Consider the following 10,000-nt stretch of genomic DNA (forward strand, 5'->3'; position numbering starts at 1 on the left):
TGTGTGTGTGTGTGTGTGTGTGTGTTGTTGTTGTTGTTGTTGTTGTTTTTGTGTGTGTTTGCTTGCTTGCTTGTGTCCGCGTGTTCGTGCTTTCGTGTGTGTGTCTGTGTGTGTGTGAGAGAGAGAGAGGGGGGGGTGAATGTGGGTGAGGAGAGAGACAGAGACAGAGAATGAACAAATACAGTGCCATTTCCAAAGAAACAGAAACAAGACGAACATTTCACCAGCAAAGCTACAGAGAAACAAGAGGAAACCTGCATCAGCGAAGTTATCAGCCAACCACGAGGCGACAGAAAAAAAATATTGACAGTCAATCCACGTCCAAAAACAAAGACTAATGAGTGAAAACAAACAAACAAACAACAACAAAGCATACACAAATAGGCACACAGAACCGGCAGCATACTGTTCTGAAGCACACATGTCGGTTCCCTTTGGATGTTTGTAGTGTGGGCAAGGGAGAGTGTGGTGGGGGAGGGGAAAGAGGAGGGGGGTGGGTGAGAAAGAGTGGTCATGTAACTTGTAATATTTTTCTTTCATGTAAAGCGCCCTGAGCTCTTAGAGAGAAAGGGCGCTATATAAATGTACATTATCATTATTATTATTACTATCATTATATATATATATATATATATATATATATATATATATATATATATATATAGTTGAGCTGCACGTATTCGCATATATATATAAATATATATGTATGCGAATACGTGCAGCTCAACTTAGCCTCCCTGACCGCAGAAAGCACACACAGATTTGTACACAGAATATACGTGGATATAGTTCGTTTCCATGCAATCAAGGCAACTCATGCAAAACAGTGCACTGACACACACTCTCAGACACACACACACACACTCTCTCTCTCTCTCTCTCTCTCTCTCTCTCAGACACACACACACAGACTAGCACACACACACACACACACACACTCTCTCTCTCTCTCTCTCTCAGACACACACACACACACACTCTCTCTCTCTCTCTCTCTCCCCAGCTGAACTGTGCTCACGAGATGCCGGGCAGCCGTTGGAAAGAGCTCGTCAAAAATATTTAGCGTTTTTGTTAATTACAAATTTTCCTATGCGTGATCATGAAAAAGCATCATTGTGTAGATCAAGTGGATACTTTTCTGTGTCAACTGCTGTAAAAAGTTTTTTTTTGATTTTACACATTATGGTGTGTTATTCGGTGTTGTTCGGTGATCGCACTTGGACACACAAGAGTGCGCATGAACTGTGGCTGTGCAATGTGAACACGTTTTCTTGTCAGCTGTTGTGAACTGTGTGTGGCTGACTGTGCTGTTCAGTGTGACCCTGTGTGGCAGGATAACTGTGTGCACATGGATACCATACCACCTCATGATGGGATTTACTTGTGAGTAGCCTGGTGTATTGTTCCGGCGGTGACAGCAGGTGAGTTTTGTGTATTGTCTGTGTGTAAATTCCTTTTTATGATTTATATTTTTGTATCCACAGTAGTCCGTTTTATTACTCATCATCATGGCTGAATCTATTTCCCCTTATGGAAAAACCATTAACAACAAACTACAGCCCACTATGGACACCATTCAAAAGCGTTTTACATGTAGCAAAGACGAGCTCTTGGTCTGGAGGAACAGATTGTTATATCGCTACCTAGCCATTCAGGACACTGAGATTTCCGTTCAGCACAGTGACTTGGATTCCAGTGATTCAATATTAAACTTCTCGTCACCAGTGATTTCCCTGCCCCCACCACCACCTCTTTCTAAAACAGTTATTCGTATTCTTCACCAGACCTCCAAATCTATTACTATATCCCTTTATTTTTCTTCACAATCTGCAGGAACTCTGCTTTGTCAAGGTGTTGACTGCCCGAGGTGGGACTCTGATGAATGTGAAATAACCTTTTGTTATCTTGTGAACATTTTGATTTCATTTCTTTTTGCCCTGAGGGCTGGATGTAAAAAAGCATATGCATGCTTATTCCACTTCCCTCATTAAAAAGATTCGTTCGTTCTCTCTCTCTCTCTCTCTCTCTCTCTCTCTCTCTCTCTCTCTCTCTCTCTCTCTCTCTCTCTCTCTCAGACACACACACACAGACTAGCACACACACACACACACACACACACACACACACACACACACACACACACAAACAAACTAACACAAACTAACACACCAACAGAGAGAGAGAGAGAAGTTTAAGGGAGAATTCATATGCTCGCGGGTTTTGTGAAAGCTAGGAGTGAGACTATGAGTCCAAGTTGGGGTATTGCAGGTCAGTTGGTGGAACTGTGCATGTGCACACACACGCACACACACACGCGCGCGCGCACACGCACACACACACACACGCTCACAAACAGTGTTCTGTCTGTCTCTCTCTGTGTCTCTGTCTGTCTGTCTGCCTCTCTCTCTCTCTCACACACACACACACACACACGCTCACAAACAGACACACACTCTGACACACACAAAAACACACACACTGACGCTAGTTCTCCACCACTACCACCCCACATCCCCCACCCCCACCCCACCCCCCACACCACACAAACGTACAGTTCCACCAACTGACCTGCAATGCCCCGACTCCCCCAGGGGGCAGCAGCATGATCTCACGGCACGAGGGGCAGGGGGAGGAGGGAGAGGAGCCAGCCACACCCTGAAGACAGCTCTGACAGAAACTGTGGTGACACCGCAGCAGTTTAGGCCGACGGCAAGGCTCCAGGCAGATGGCACAGCATAGTTTAGTGTCAATGTCGACTACGTCTTGCTCGACACCTGCTCCAGCTGCCATGTTGTCCGGCGTCACCTCTGAAGACCTGGATGGTGATGGTTTGAGGCCGCGACTCTCCGGCTAAGGCCCGTCGCCCACGGGGCGTCAGCGTCGGCCGCGCATCAGTTTTTGATGCCTCGCTATATTTGTCGCGCGTGTCGCCTGAAACCTGTAGCGAGACGTGTCGCCTGAAACCTGTAGCGAGACGTGTAGCGAGGCGTGTCGCCTGAAACCTGTAGCGAGACGTGTAGCGAGGCGTGTCGCCTGAGACGTGTAGCGAGGTGTGTCGCCTGAAACCTGTAGCGAGACGTGTAGCGAGGTGTGTCGCCTGAAACCTGTAGCGAGACGTGTAGCGAGGCGTGTCGCCTGAAACCTGTAGCGAGGCGTGTCGCCTGAAACCTGTAGCGAGACGTGTAGCGAGGTTTGTGTCGCCTGAAACCTGTAGCGAGACATGTAGCGAGGTGTGTCGCCTGAAACCTGTAGCGAGACGTGTAGCGAGGCGTGTCGCCTGAAACCTGTAGCGAAACGTGTAGCGAGGTGTGTCGCCTGAAACCTGTAGCGAGGCGTGTAGCGAGGCGTGTCGCCTGAAACCTGTAGCGAAACGTGTAGCGAGGTGTGTCGCCTGAAACGTGTAGCGAGGTGTGTCGCTTGAAACCTGTAGCGAGGTGTGTAGCGAGGTGTGTAGCCTGAAACCTGTAGCGAGGTGTGTAGCGAGGTGTGTAGCGAGGCGTGTAGCCTGAAACGTGTAGCGAGGTGTGTAGCGAGGCGTGTAGCGAGGTGTGTAGCCTGAAACCTGTAGCGAGGTGTCGCCTGAAACCTGTAGCGAGGTGTGTCGCCTGAAACCTGTAGCGAGGTGTGTAGCGAGACGTGTAGCGAGGCGTGTAGCCTGAAACCTGTAGCGAGGTGTGTCGCCTGAAACCTGTAGCGAGGTGTGTCGCTCGCACACGCGCGACAAACCTAATAATAAATAATAATAATAATGGTATTTATATAGCGCTGGATCTTGTGCAGAGACAAATCAAAGCACTTTCGCACCAGTCATTCACACGCATGCATAACTCTAATACTGTAGAAACTAAAGACAAGGAAGGGCAGGCAAGGGAGGCTATTTTGGGAATAGGTGGGTTTTAAGGCCAGACTTGAAAGAGCTGAGTGTGGAGACTTGACGAAGCGAAAAAGGAAGTTCATTCCAATCGCAAGGTCCAGAAACAGAGAAAGAACAGGCCAATAGTCGAGTGTTTGAATCTGGGTATGCGTAAACAGAGTGGATCCGAGGCCGATCGTAGTGAGCGAGATGGAGTGTAGAGGTGAAGGCAGCCACAGAGATAGGAAGGGGCAGTTTTGTGAATGCATCGAAAACATAGAGTGCTGATCTTGTACTTTATTCGGTGTGAGACAGGGAGCCAGTGGAGATGTTGCAAAAGAGGAGTGATGTGCTCAGATCTTTTCTTTCTGAGGACGAGTTGGGCAGCAGAGTTTTGTATGCGCTGAAGGGGCTGAATGGATGAAGCAGGCAGACCAGACAATAGAGAGTTACAGTAGTCAAGGCGAGAAAGAATGAGAGAAACGACAAGTCTAGATGTTGCGTCAGTGGACAGATATTTCCGGACGGCACTGATGCGTCGCAGTTGACAGTAGCAGGACTGACAAGTCTGCCTGATAAATTTTTGCATGGACTGTGTATTGTCAAGGACAACACCGAGGTTCCTGACTGACGTGGAAAGAGAGATGGATGTACTGCCAAGTTTGATTGTGTCAATTGTGATGGAAGACAGTTTTTGTTTAGTTCCTATGATCATTGCTTCAGTTTTGTCCGCGTTCAATTGTAACTTATTTCGAGTCATCCAGTTTTGAATGTCCAGGAAGCAGTTGGATGTTTCTTGCAAGAGCGACAACAATTTTTCAGGGGTATCACTCTTCTGGAGTTGAGTGTCATCAGCATAAGAATGATGACTGATATTATGGCGGTTGATAGTTTCAGCGAGAGGAGCAGTTTACAGTGTGAAGAGCACTGGGCCTAAAACAGATCCCTGTGGGACTCCATGTTCGATTTTAACGGGTTCAGATTGGAAATGATCAACAGTGACAGACTGGAATCGATCAGTGAGATAAGATTTGAACCAGTTTAGAACAGTGCCGTTGATACCAAATGTAAAATGAAGACAGGAAGGAAGGATTGAATGGTCTATCGTATCAAAGGCGGCTGACAAGTCGAGGAGAGTGAGAAGGGAAATTTTTCCTGAGTTGGACGCTATCAGTAGATTGTTCAGAATGTGGAGGAGAGTGGTTTCGGTGCTATGGTCAGCGTGATAGGCAGACTGAAATGGGTGGATGAGATTGTTGAAACAAAGGTGGTTGTTAAGCTGCTTGAGGACAGCTTTTTCAAGGAGTTTGGACATGAATGGAAGATTAGAAACTGGTCGATAGTTTTTCAAAATGTTTGCGTCAAGGTTGGATTTCTTCAGAAGAGGCCGGACGATTGCAGTTTTGAAAGTGGATGGAAACGTTCCAGTGAGAAGGGATGAGTTGACAATATTAGTGATTGTGGGGAGAAGAGAACAACAACAATAGTAATAATGATAATAATAATAATACCAAAAGCGATCGAAAGAATGTGCCCAGTAATTCGTGCGAAATTTCTTAGGCATAGCTTACCCTGTGGTTGAAATACAGTCACCACACACACACACACACACACACACACACAGAGAGAGAGAGAGAGAGAGAGAGAGAGAGAGAGAGAGAAAATTATGCAAAACCCCGTGTGTTACCGATCTGCGATGAAGACAGCTTTTATTAGAACCAGCGCAGTAATTCTTATCTCGCGCGGTGGTTAAGGGAAATAACCGCTTCAAGCTTCAAGTCATTTGTAGTTTGCTTGGATAATGTCCCATGAAATGCTGCACCAGTCGGGCTGTTTCCATTAGGGAAGCGAACTTTCCGATGTGGTTTTGTGGGATATTTATAGATTTCTGACGTGGTTATGTGGGATATAAACCTCTCGTGTCGTTATGTGGTTATGTGGGCTATAAACCTCTCATGTGGTTAAGTGGGATACAGTAGACATCTGATGTGGGATATAAACTTCTGGTGTTTTTACGTAGGATGTAAAGATATAAATTGTAGAGCGTCTCGTTCTTTTGCAGCTTAGTGACCATGTGACTCACAACAACGTACTCATCCCTTTCCAGTCAGCATACAGACCTCATCATAGCACTGAAACTGCACTTGTAAAGACCATGGATGGTATTTTAACATCCCTTGACAATAGTAAAATCTGTATTCTTACACTGCTTGATCTTTCTGCTGCTTTTGATACCATTGACCATGCTATCTTGCTAAACAGACTTAGATACTCCTTTGGCATCTCTGGCTCTGCACTGTCATGGTTCCAATCCTACCTTAGAACAGAAACAGTCACGGTAAATGGCCATCAATCTTTCCCATCAACACCTATATATGGCGTTCCGCAAGGATCTGTGCTAGGACCAGTTCTGTTTATTCTCTATACTCCACTACTTTTCGATGTTGTCAAAAACCATTCTGTAAATCACCATGCCTTTGCTGACGATAACCAGTTCTACAAAGAAACGACTTTTTCCGATCTTGACTCTGCCATTGGGGAACTTCAACGGTGTATTGCTGACGTTAAGCTTGGATGAATCAAACTACAGTTAAATGATTATAAAACTGAAGCTATTATTATTTCTTCAAGCAGACTGTCTATAAACAACATCTTGCCTTCCTCTCTTAAAACTGGAGATTCAGATGTAGACTTTGTATCTGGGTGTGACGTTTGATTCAAACCTCACAATGAAGAAACACGTTAACAATCTCTGCAAGGCTGCATACTTTCAAATTCGAAAAATCAGTTCCAGCGACATCTCCTTACTACTCAAGCAACACAAACTCTGGTGTGCTCTCTTGTCTTGTCCAGACTTGATTATTGTAACTCATTCCTCATTGGTTGTCCTAGATACTTAATACAAAAACTCCAGAAAGTTCAAACAAAACGCAGGAGCAAGATTAATCTTTAGAACCAAAAAGACTGACAATATCACTCATCTTCTGCGTTCTCTCCACTGGTTACCAATTTCTGCCCGCATTCAGTACAAAGTTGCCATTCTCACCTTCAACTCCATTTTGGGTGCTGCTCCTCAGTATCTAAGAGAATTGATTCAAACCTACACACCCCGTCGACAACTCCGATCATCTTCCGATTCACGGCGGCTACTTGCTCCCCGTGTTAAAACCCGATCCTTCGGTGATTCTTCCTTTTCTTATTCAGCTCCATATGTCTGGAACAGTTTACCTCACGATCTTCGCCACTCTCCTTCATTTCAATCTTTCAAAACTGGTCTGAAAACACATCTTCTTTAAAACGCCTATCCATTTACCTTCCATACCTTTTCGGTTATAACCCATGCAAACTCTCTCTCTCTCTTTCGTTGTGTGTGTGTATGTGTGTGTGTGTGTGTGTAATTATGTAATACGCATAGTCTCTGTTTTATATTGTTGTGCGCAAAATCATTATTTTTCTTCTTCTTTCTTTTGTGATTTATTTGCGCGCGCGCGCGCGTGTGTGTGTGTGTGTGTTTAATGTTTATTGTAAAGCGCTTTGAGCTCTCTTTATGGGAGGAAAACTCTCAACAAATATTCATTATTATTATTATTATTATTATTATTATTATCTGGTCTGGTATGGCGGGACTTCTGTTGCCATCACTAGGAACACAAACGACTGATGTAGTGATGATGATTTTTGTTTTTATTTTATTGCATTTGATTTTTTTTTCCTTTTTAGCTTTATCATATGCTGTTTCATTTCTTTATATAATTTTGTTGTATTTTAATTTATGTCATTTCATTTATTTTTTTTATTTTTTTATTTCTGTTTGCTTATTTGTTTATTTATCTATTAACATCTTTATTGGAAATGTGGTTTGCATTAATTTTGCCCACGAAGCTGTTTCAATGCATGAATATTTATTTCCCCTTCCCTACCATTTTTTTTTTCTACTACCATCATATATGTCATTTTATTAAATAATATACGTTTTCTATGCTGCCAGAGGAGAAGACTGTTGTGTCCATTAATTTTCTTTCAGTGTGCCGAATGCGTGCTGTACACAGCACCTCGCCTGTGTCTGATACCAGTGACAAGACACCCGGTCAGTTTGATTCTCCAGTCAATGTTGGGAAAACTGAAAGGGCGTACGTATACACAAAAAAGGTTCAGTTACTTGGGAAATCGGGGAAAAACAAATCTCAGCCCTTTTCCCACCAGGAGCCGTTACCGAGATTCGAACCCCGTACCCACAGATTGAAAGCCCAGCGCTTTAGGAAAGGGTAATATGGCTGCGTTTGACGAACAGGTGCTTTAGATGTGACGGGAGGTTTGTTTTGTGTGTGATTTGCTGTGTTTCAAAGCTGGTGGTGGTGTGAAGTGACCTGACAACACGAAGTGAACACGCTGTGGTCAGTGGCCAAGCGTTACAGGGCCAGGTCATTTTGAGCGGTTCTAATGTTACAGCTGGCCTTCTCTGTGTGTATCCCTGGGTTGTTGACGCGCAACACACACACACACACACACACACACACACACACACACACACACACACAGAGAGAGAGAGAGAGAGGGGGGGGGGCAGACACAGAGTATGACATGAAGATGAAGGAAGAGGCATCATGATGTGAACCACTACAGCTTGTGTTTTAATCACTGATCAGTTCAGAATGGGATTCCAGCCATTTACGAAGTTCATTTTCATTAGCTTTCCTTCTCCTTTCAGCCAAAGTGTTGAACGTGTACATGAAGGGATTGACAGCAGAGTTTAAGGGTAAAACAAATACAGCCAGGGCCACATTTACTTCTGCAGGAATTGCAGTTCCTGCCAATGCCAGCATCCCACACAAACCGATGGGAAACCAGCACATGAAATCTGTCACTGCAATCATGATTAGTCGTCGTGCTATGGTCATGTCCTGTGACACTTTGGTGGAATTAGTGTTCAGAGTATTGTTTTGTATTGATGAATAAATAGACACTTGACCAACACTGATGAATAAAAACAGAATCAAATTAAGGTAGATTAAGATGCTGAGAGAATATAGTTTCCCTTTAAAATCTTGTCTTGTAATAGGTAAAGGGATACAAATACCCGTCTGGCTATAGAATTCCCAATGTGATGCCATTGGGAGCAATGGTACCAAAGCCACAAAGCAAGCAACCAGCCATGTACAGAGACAAGCCACTGTTGCTGATGTTCTGCCAAACCTCTTGGTGCTAAAAGGAAAGCGAAGGACAATAAAACGATCCAGTGTAATAAGCCATATACTAAAGGCTGATGCCTCACTGGACAAAAGAGACAAAAATCCAGCTACCTTACAGGTCACACTGCTTTTCCATGCGTCATCATTGTAAAGATATTGTCCACGGAACAATTCATCAGCCACTCCAATGATAGCTATGTACACACCCATCAGAAAATCAGCCATTGTTAGGCTAATGACAAATACACTGAATCCACTTGAAGACGTCATGCTCTTGACAAACATCCGAGCACAACAGCAGAAGACGTTACCTGTCAGAGAGAGACAGGCGATCAGCCACAGAAATCCACGGTACGTCCATGACTGCAACAGATCTTCACAAGAAGAAACTTCATCACTGGGGGCAATGCAAGCTGATTCAGCATCACCAAACGTGTCAGGAAGTATTTCATTACAGCAAAGTTTGTAATTTTGTGTGGATACGTAACACAGTTTATAAACAGCCTTAAATATTTCAGGTGGAAACAGTTTAACAGGACTACCATCCATGTAGAGTTCAGTTAACTGAGGTGTGAAGCGAAACCCAGCTGAGCTAATTGTGTGAATGGAAGTGAACGTTAAATTCAGTTTTTGTAAGTGGTGAAATGATGATAAGACTTTAGGGTCAAACACTGTCAGCATGGTGTGGGACAGATCCAGCACTGTGAGTGCACTGTCCTGGTTAACAGGTGAGAGACCAGTGTGGAGTGAGGTGAGGGGATTGTTGGACAGGGAGAGTGATTGGAGATTGTGTAACCCAAGAAGAGATGTCAGATTGACATATTGCAGTTTGTTACTACTGAGATCAAGGGACCTGATATTGATCAAGTGTATTTGAGGAATATGGGTTATAGAACAGTGTGCAAAAACCACAGTAACAAGGAGGGTATTCCTGATAATATCTGTCAGTGTCATACCT

The sequence above is a fragment of the Babylonia areolata genome, chromosome 33, assembly GCF_041734735.1.
Source record: "Babylonia areolata isolate BAREFJ2019XMU chromosome 33, ASM4173473v1, whole genome shotgun sequence".
NCBI classification, from domain to species: domain Eukaryota; kingdom Metazoa; phylum Mollusca; class Gastropoda; order Neogastropoda; family Buccinidae; genus Babylonia; species Babylonia areolata.